The sequence below is a fragment of the Acanthaster planci genome, linkage group LG16 (assembly GCF_054643075.1).
Source record: "Acanthaster planci isolate LZ-2023a linkage group LG16, COTS_SCS, whole genome shotgun sequence".
NCBI classification, from domain to species: domain Eukaryota; kingdom Metazoa; phylum Echinodermata; class Asteroidea; order Valvatida; family Acanthasteridae; genus Acanthaster; species Acanthaster planci.
The window spans coordinates 3,089,676-3,099,487 of NC_141792.1; positions in this window are offsets into that span (position 1 = coordinate 3,089,676).

Below are 9,812 nucleotides of genomic sequence, written 5' to 3' on the forward strand. Positions count from 1 at the left end.
CTTAAATTATTAGTTTAAGGACGCCAAGGCAAAGGAAGACGGGCCGAAAGAGTCCAAATGTAATTGTCTCAAAATATACAGTTTTATTCACATGTAAACTTTTGCGGGCTCTGATGTCCAGGTATGATTACAATTAACTGATTCAAATACTTTATTCCTTTATTTTCTTTACATGAAATTCCACATTCCCCGAATGCCTTGGCCGGTGTGGTTGGCCTTCCAGACAGCACCTAATAACGAATAGTGTGTGCAGTAAAATCGAAACCCTAGTGTAAATCATTCTAATCACCATACAAACAAACAGCTGAAGTGTAATTTACAGTGAACAATATCATATGAACGCTTCACATGAAACGTTTACAATCAAGACAGGGAATTTTCACTCCAAAATCACTCATTCCGCGTTCTGCTATGACCCCCATGTTCACCAAGTCGGATCACACACTACGGAATCATAGATTGCGAAGGTGAAGAGACTACAAATAAGCTATTACAGCATAAAAAGCTGGTAACAGGTTAACCCCAAGGTACTCACTCTGTGGTCCCCAAACAGGAAAAGAATAAGTCACTCGCGCGCCCACCGCACTTTCTTTGCGGGTGTTTGTTAAACATGTACATTTCTAAGGGGCTGGGCGGCGTGCCAAATAAACTATGGTCACCCCGAAAACACGCTTCCCTACAATAGCGTTGTGATGGTGTCCCTCAAGGAACGAAACTTGGCCCAATCACTTTCTTGGCTAGTATCAACGATGCATGTGCCAACCCTGTAGCCCGCAAAAGGAAATATGTAGACGATCTTAGCTTTGGTGAGATCAGATCAGTTAACAGCAATTCTCTCAGGCAGAATAATATCGACGATTTAGTCCACAGGTCACAAAGCAACAAGCTTAAATTAAACTCAATCCATCCAAGTGTAAAGCTATGCAGTGTTATTTGGGAAAAGGTTCACCTAAATCACCCTCCTTAGTAATAGGTAATAATACACTTGAAGTTGTGACAGAAACAAAGTTTCTTGGAGTATGGATTCAAAATAATATAAAGTGGAGCACACAGGTTCAACAAATGATTTCCAAAGTTGGCTGGTGTCTTCACAGTCTCAGCCGCTTAAAAAAGTTCATTGTACCCAGAAAAGATCTTGTAACAATTTTTTTCAAGATATGTTCAGCCCATCTGTGAATATGCAGCACCTGTGTGGCACTCAGGTTTATCTGCAGACCAAACGTCTTGTATCGAATCAACACAAAAGGCTTTCCGGATCATTTTGTGCTCTGTTTATTCATCGTATGATGATGCCCTGTTGGAATTTGATATTGAAACTTTGGCTAACAGAAGAGAACACCTTTGTTCACAATTTGCGAAGTCATGTGTTGCTTCCCAACGTTTACAGAGTTGGTTTCCACCAAAAAACCTCACACATGTTATGGAGCTTCGGAAGAAAACGATGTTTTATTGAGCCCAAAAATTCGAGTCGATAGGTATAGAAAAGCTCCCTACTTCACCAAATTTGCTTCTGAAATTAAAGGATGTATGTTTGTGGAGGCGGGGGCAGTTCCACATCAAGTTTTTTTCAATGTGTGTGTCTTATTTCATAGGAGACAAAAATTGCTTTTTAATTCATTTTATCATCTTTCTGGAAGTATTTATATTGTTATTGTGGAGTATGAAAGACTTGTAAGAAGAGAAAACTCGGGGCTTAAGTCGAGTCATTACTAATTTTGTTGTTAAAGTGTATCCTATGTTTTAATGTTTAGTTTTTTGCACTTTTTAATTTTTTCTTTCTTTTTTTTTAATCTTCATTTATTCATTAAGGCCTATGACTTTACATCTTTAGTGTTTTTAGTATGTAAATCGAACCACATTTCGACCGCAAAAATGGTCGCGAGAGTTTGGTAATAAATAAATTTTAAAAAAATCAATATAAACTAGTCAAGCATACCGCTGAAGGTTAAAGCTGCCCGTAGGAATATGTGTGATCACCTTGGCCAAAGTGGTCCATACGTGGCGATATTGTTTGCATTTAGTCACATAGGTGGAAAGGGTTTATAAGTTCACTCTTATATGTGCTCACGGTTTTGATGTGATCCCTCTGTCACCATGTTCGGCTGAATAAAAGCTCGTGCAGTGCAGAGGGTGGACTCATCTAACGAAGTTGTGAACTTTCTTGCATTGTCTCAAGCGATTTTATTACGATGGGCGCGACAGGCTGCATGCATCTTGCGTCTAGAACCAGAGCCAGATCCCATTTTCATTGGGTGCCCATTGTACCAAAATGCTCTTAACACAGAAATCCCCAAACAACGTTACCTGCCAAGTTGTCGTTCACAGAGTGCAGGACACTCGAGCTGGTTCTCTAGTGATTATATGTTTTCTCTCTCTGAGTACCAAGCTTCACCAAGCAATAATGTATGCTTACCAGCTTTATGAAATTAACCATATAGGTCTTTAACGGTTTCAAATTCAAGTTGATACCCATTCAGTGTTTGGTATAAACAGTTTAATTGCTTACGAGGTGCTTAGGAATGCTTAGGAATACGCTTTCGAAGTACAGATAAAAATGCATCCCACTTTCCCCGCTTCTTGGAAAAGAATATTTACCCCGCACTTATTGAGAATGTTCTGAAGAAATCCTGAAAAAAAAATCCTATATATTTTTTTTTAATTCAGAATCTTTGCATCTGAACATATCTCTTCAAATTTGCTTTTCGTCTTTGCATCGTTTGTTGAAGGCACATTTCAACGTTCGCAATTTAGTGGTCACAGTCAGTACAGCAAGAGGTGAAAAAGAATAAACCTCCAATGAAAAGGTATTTTCGTAATGATGAGTGACACGTTCATAAACATGAAAAATCTTAAGTAGTTGGACACCTACAAGAGGATGGCGTGGCAATTCCTCGCCCTTAGCGACAACGGTGTTACACGGCAGTGTAAATACTGCTAATCATAGAAAAGGAAACGTGCAATAAACGGATGATACTAATGTCTATGTGAATATTTATATACATCAACATGATGGAATAAGTCGTAACAGTAATATCTATAGAAGGTGCGACCATATTTCGCATTTGAAATATTTGAAATTTGTGGCTTAATTTCTTGACGGGTTTCGTGATCTCAATAATATAGTTTTAATATTTGATATGGAATGCTGAGTTGCTGCCTATTACCGCATATACATGTAGTTGCATTTGTGTGTTTGAGAGATGATAGCCTGGAGATACTTGTAAGTTATTGGGTGACCAAACAAAGCTTGGTATTTGGGTTTTACATGAGGGACATGAAGAGAGAGACGATTCTGCGAGTTACTGGAAGAGGGTTCTTTTTCTCAAGGCCGACGGTCAAGGGCAATAGACCTTTGTCACCCTGATGCTGCCATGCCATCTTGTTCTCTGTAGACCTACTGGTAACAATAATGCAACTGCACATGTGATAAAACGGAACAGACTATTTCGTCATGTGCCCGGCAAAAGTGCGTGAGCACTTATGCTATTTTGCCATGAAGCATGATCACAGCAGAAAAACATCTTCCCAGAAATAGGGCGTAAGAAGCACATTCTCTTCATTTAGTAAAAATGGATAAAATCTACTACAAAATTAACACCGGCTGTACAAAAGGCAACCTTTGAACAACTTATTAATTAAGTGACTGGGAATTTCTTTTTTTAACTTTTTGCAAAGCATACTTTATATTTCATTAGAATAAAACAGTTGCATACATATTTCCTTATGGTCCGCAGGGCATACAACATCTGCGACAAAGAATTCCTCGGTCAAGAACTCCACCACACCACTGCAGCGCTGCAACGTAACGGATACAAGCCGAGCCAAGTCAAGACCCAAGATCCCAGATCCACCCCCGGCCGAAGGGTCTCCTATACCCAAAGCCAACTAGTTAGGGCCCCTAGTTCCCTTACCCTCCCCTACTTAGGCAATACCTCCCACCACATCCAGCGGATTCTCCACAAGCACGGTATTAAAGTTTTTCACACAGCCCCACTTCAGTTGCATCACCTGCTTACTTCGCACAAGGACCGACAGGACCCCCAGCGCAGACCGGGGTGTACAGAATTCCTTGCCAATGCGGCAAAGTGTACATCGGCGAGACGGGCAGGGACCTCCCTACCCGAATCAACGAGCACAAAGCCCATGGTAGGAAGGGAGAGCTGGAAAATTCATCAATAATTAAGCACTCCCACACTGAAGACCATCAAATCAACTGGAGCCAAGCTGAACTTATCACCAGCATCGAACGATGGTATCCCCGCCGCATTAGAGAAGCCATGGAAATCATCAAGCACGACAAAGTTCCCCAAGACATCGGCTTCAACATCAGCGATATCTGGCGCCCCATCCTCACATCCCAGTCCAATGGGTCTCCTATACCCTAGGACTCCCTAGTTAGGTTTCCCCCTCAGTCAGCCTATGGGTCTTCTATACCCCTTGGCACCCAGCTATTCACTCTCCCACTGCCAACTCCAACTGACACGCTCCGGTAAACACACACACAGGGCACGCAGCCCCAGGATCCAGTGCAGCATCCATTGTTCCCGCCATCACTGTTCCCGCCTTAACGCCTCACCGAGCTAATCCCTACATCTGGATCCCTCTCTACACCATATAAGCTCCACCCCCAGTTAGAATTCTGCAGTCTCCTGAAGACGGACAGAGTACACTGTTCGAAACGTCGAGTTATTCCCCGGTTCTTCTCAGAACCACACATACTCAAAGAAGAGATAAATACATGGTGTTACCGCAATCTTTACTATAGACATATTTCCTTAGCCGGGATTTTTTGTAGTAATCATACTTTCCAGCACTTGGGTCCCTGTTCCAGGCACACGACGATTTTTTTCTTCAAGCCTCAGTTTGGTTAAATTACTTTAAATGGTAGAAAATCAAAATGGCTGCCCCGTGATGGAGGTGTAGGCCTACGAGAATTCTGGTCACTCATTAACCCCAAGGGAACATGGATGTGCACGGGTAAAGCAAATTGTGTGCTTTATAGCTTTGTCTAAAATGTTAAAAAAGAAAGATTCCACTCAAGGCTGATTGCCCATCGCATCCTTTTTACTTTCACTTAACCTGTATTACTTTGGACAGGAAATAGGAAGTTTTAGTTTCGATGTAGAGACACACGTGAATCTTTGTGACACTCAGTGGCAAACAGGATACTTTTTTTCTGCCCTCAACACGAGTAGACCGCACGGGAATGCTAATGTATGCTACCCACACATTCCAATTAAAACAGTGGTGTAGGGTCGCCCGTTTGGACATGTTTTCGGGGAGTAGGCAGCCAAAGTAAATGCGAACTGCAACTGAAGACATGAGGTCAGAGGCGCCATGTTTACATAGTAAAACAAACATGCGCAACAGAAGACGCCGAATCTTGAACAATGTTCACTGTTAGCCCGTGTACTACACACGAAACGCCACGAGTTCCAGATGTGTCTTCCACTTGATTTGTTGTAGGGAAACGCCCGGCGGCATGCAGCGCACCCAGCAGGTACAGGGGTCCAATCCTCTGTAGGGATCAGAGTGTTGACTCTCAAGGGTTGGACTGGAAATGACAAATAGGGCTGAACTCGGTTCTTGGTTTATTCCTCGCCACTTGAGAACCAACCCTCTCGCAAGCCAACGTATCGAAGCCAAACAAACAAAAGAAAGCCAAACCAAAAACACAGTACAACACCCCATATACAGCGATACAGTAAAGAAACACGTATGACACACAGCTTCTCTATCAACTATTTAATTAAGAAATTCAAGATTTGAAGGAGAAGTGGCTAGGTTGTTTTCAGGCCGGTGTCTCGCAATCGGAAGCCAACAACGGAAAGATCTGCTACTTACGAAGTGCCAAATCGGCAGGGGCAATGTTACACATTTGCAATTTAAATATTCGTGACCAAAAAGGAGGCTCAGTGAGTTAAGTTAAAGTTACCATAAAAATTCTTCAAAATAAAATATCACCTATAATTATTATAAAGACGCCTTTATGATATCATTAGAGAGCAATAAATGTAAGAACTAGTTGCATTTTGTTATGGAATATGAATATTTATGAGGGAATGGACTTGAAAACAATTCATACGGGCATATTCCCACATAATTAAATAGAAACCGAAATAAATTCGCATGTGTCAGATTTTTGGAGCATGCATCTCAGATGAGACGTGATAGTTGTCCTAGGTTTATTTTTACGAGGAAGTATTAAAGAGAAAACGAAATACCATCAACTGGCCGACAAAAGGCAAAGCTTTTCTTTATGTTAGTCAATGCTGTGAAACTGAAATCATAATAAGCATGGGTGTCCTAGATACGATGTCTGTCTTTATGTATCATTGTGTTACTTTAGGTTTTGAAGTCTCACTTTGTTCTGGTTTTAGCCTTAACATGCTGCTATCATGCAAAGGTGTTTTCCTTTCTAATAGGCAGTCCATTTTTTGACCTTTGCTTGAAATATAAATTGTTTCCAATTTTAAGACGAACATATATTTGTACCTTGTTGGAATGATCTTTATAGTTAACAAATGTTCCAGTACAGCTGTCCTCAAAATTAATCAATAACCTTTGGAAAATAATGTACTTTTCTAAATTTCACGCTATTGACTATTAAGAATAAACTATGTAAACCTGGTGTATGAATAATTCTGATTAGAAGCAAAAAAGAAGCCAAGGCCGTATCTACTATTATGCAGATGTTGTTTAGCCAACACACGTGGGCTTGTGTATTGCAACAAATAAACAAAATATATATATTACAGTGGAAGTACCTACATAATTGCTTGACAAATGAAGAATTTATAAAGTTATGTTATTTTCCAAAGGGTATGAATCATTTTGAGCACAACTGTATGTGATCTGAAGAACGAACGTTATCATTATAACAAAACTGCAACCATTATAACTGCTCATTATAACACAAAAGCTCAATGTCGAAAACAGTTCGTTAAAGTTCAGGTTGAGCTGAATGGCACAAACAACGCATTTCTCGACGCCACAAAAGTGCCCAAATTCTGTAAATGTTTACACTCCTTTCATCCCGGTGCAAATTCAATAGTAGCCTCACAAAGACAGCTATTGATAACTAAAACGTCAGGGAGCATTTGCGTCGAAGCAAAAACAACACAACGTAGAATTTAGTTTTAAAAAATGGGATAATTGAAATGACTAAAAGAAATGAGGGGAAAATTATAAACGCCTTTTTAAAAAATGAGCACCAAAATACTAATGAATGTAGATTACGTTTGCCACGTGATGCATGGTCCTTTGTGTATCAGAACTGTTAAATATGGGTCGAGAGTTTTTTTATTTTGTTGATTTAAATATATTTTCACATCACTGCTTGTTTACAGGGCTTCGTTACAGGGCTTCAAGGTAATCCTAATAGTATCCTGCTGATTTCATTTCATTTGTTGCAATATTTCTTTCTTTTAGAAAGTAATGTGGGACACGCGGGGTTTTTTTTCGCTTTACGGTTATGTTGCTCAGATTCTAAGCTATATTTAGGTGGACCAATTCGCATCCAGCGTAGCCCCCACATTCACATGCAAATTATGTCTACAAAGGCACACGATGGTTTTTCGCGCGCTGGGCCCGTGACTGCCTCTTTCATTCTTGGGAAGTTGGTTTTTATGATGCTTGCTGTTTTGTTGACAACGAGCTCTTTGAGATGTCAGTACTATTGGTGGGACATTTCCTCGAAATCTGTGGTGAGTACGTCTCATTTCTTGTGGTGTATATTTGGTACTAGGTTCACATCTTTTCATCTCAACTTTTAAGAGTTTTGGAGTCGTGTTGTCATAGACACCACTGAATCGCATAGGCCTACACCCATTGTATATAATTATATACATGTACATTCGCTACATGCTCTAGTTGTAACTCTGTGAACATTCGACAGCCATTGTTGTATATTCATGAGTTCTGTTGGCTCCAAAATTCAAAGGGGGGGGCACAGGGGTGGTCATCCTAAGACGAGGGGCAGATCTTTTTCTTTTGCGTTACAACAGTCAGAGGATATGCCAAATTACAATAAATGGGGCTTCTCAGAGCCCATATAGGCCTAGAGCAGTGCCAACTTAGCCTTTGGAACCAAAATGGGTGTTCGTTACCTGTGCAGTTCAGCAACAGCTATTGTGGACAACTAGCACAAAATAGCTGCATGATGTACTGCACAGAGAAGAAACAGCCATGAGGGCTCCACAATCTGACCTTGGGGCTACTCTCTCTCACAGTTGTATGTAAAAAAAAAATCTGGACTCGCAATTCCCGTAATCAGTTTATAGAGATCATTGAATCCACCAGCAGCCATTTTACCGAGCCGAATACAAAGCTTGCAGGCAATGCTCGCCTGGCGTTAATAGGTACAAAAATGGCCACTTATTGGCTTCTGTTTCATACAAACGCGTCCAGGTTTGGTTGGTTTTTTGGGGTTTTTTATGTATGTCCGTACTCTCTATTTATTGAGCTCTGTGCATTCCCATTACAGGCGACACCAAGCGTTTGCTACAGAAAAAATTACAAGCCATAATCCCAGTGTATTATAGGATAACGTCGACAAACTTGAACTGGTCACAATTTTTGTGCCCGAGTAGAGTCTTAAAAACTGTTTTTTTCAAACTGTTTATTCCCTCTAAACCGCTAATTGCTACTATATAGTGTCAGATATTGTCAGGTTTCCCCCCCCCCCTCGCGATTGTTCAATCTCCATGGCCAGAAAAGTCATCCCCTCTACCAATCTGTGCATCAAGCATAATGTTGAAATCATCACATTGTTTGCAGTTTTCAAGGTCAGACTGTCTTCAAAACGAGCGTAGACTCATCCCCCGCTTTTCTTCTGAACTAATTGGGACATTCTTTTCAAATATATCGCAGGCGGCCGCCAAAGAGCTTTCAGCGAAAACGCGCATTCATTTATACCCGTTTTTGTTTGATATCTTGCCGTATTAGCTATTCAAATTTTCATGAAGTATCCGCTCGTCAATTCATTGTCAGAAAAACAGAATACCCCCCCGAAAAAAATTAAAATTTAAAGAAAAAAACTCATAAAACATTCATACTTATCATTGATCACGAAGCTGAAAAAACATGATTAATTAATCAATGCTGGAAGATCGAGCTTCTGAATGCTGAATCTGATTTGCTGATAGAAACTTTTGACAATGCCATTTGCATTGCGTTCGACCCTTTTCCAATGTGTGTAGCCTGTCAAAGTCACTATCAAAAACTTAGGGTCATGAAGGGATTCTCACTATTTTCTTTTATAATTAACTTGGCTTACAATTGTATGCCTTTTCAGTGCTGGAAAATGCAGTACTGTGTGCAGTATTCATGACTTGATATTAAGCATGATAGAAACTGTTAGCATGCTTTGCAAGGTACATCCTTTCCACGTTCGTGGTTAAATTTCCTAGTCATCCAATTCATTACAGAAGAGTATTTTTGGAGTTGGTGCTTACACTCTTCCGTACGTGATGTAATGTTAATGTCAAAAAGGTGCAAGTTGTTCTCCCATGATTGATCTTTAGAGTGCAATGTCGTTCGACTGCGGTTTCCTCTCTCGGGATCTGCATCTAAAGGCCTCTAGAAACGCGTTGCGGTACCTCCTGCTGCCCACATTGAATAGAACAGTGTTAATGGCCGAGTTGAGGACCACAAATAGCGGAGGAATGGCTATGACTTTGTCGCCAAACTCGGCTTCAGGTTTGAAGGTGTTCGTGAGGGAGCTGACGGTAAGGGGGAGCAGGGTAGCAAAGCAGACCGTGCTGTTAAGTACAAGCATCAGAGTCACTTGGTGCAGACCGCTCAGTTTGCTG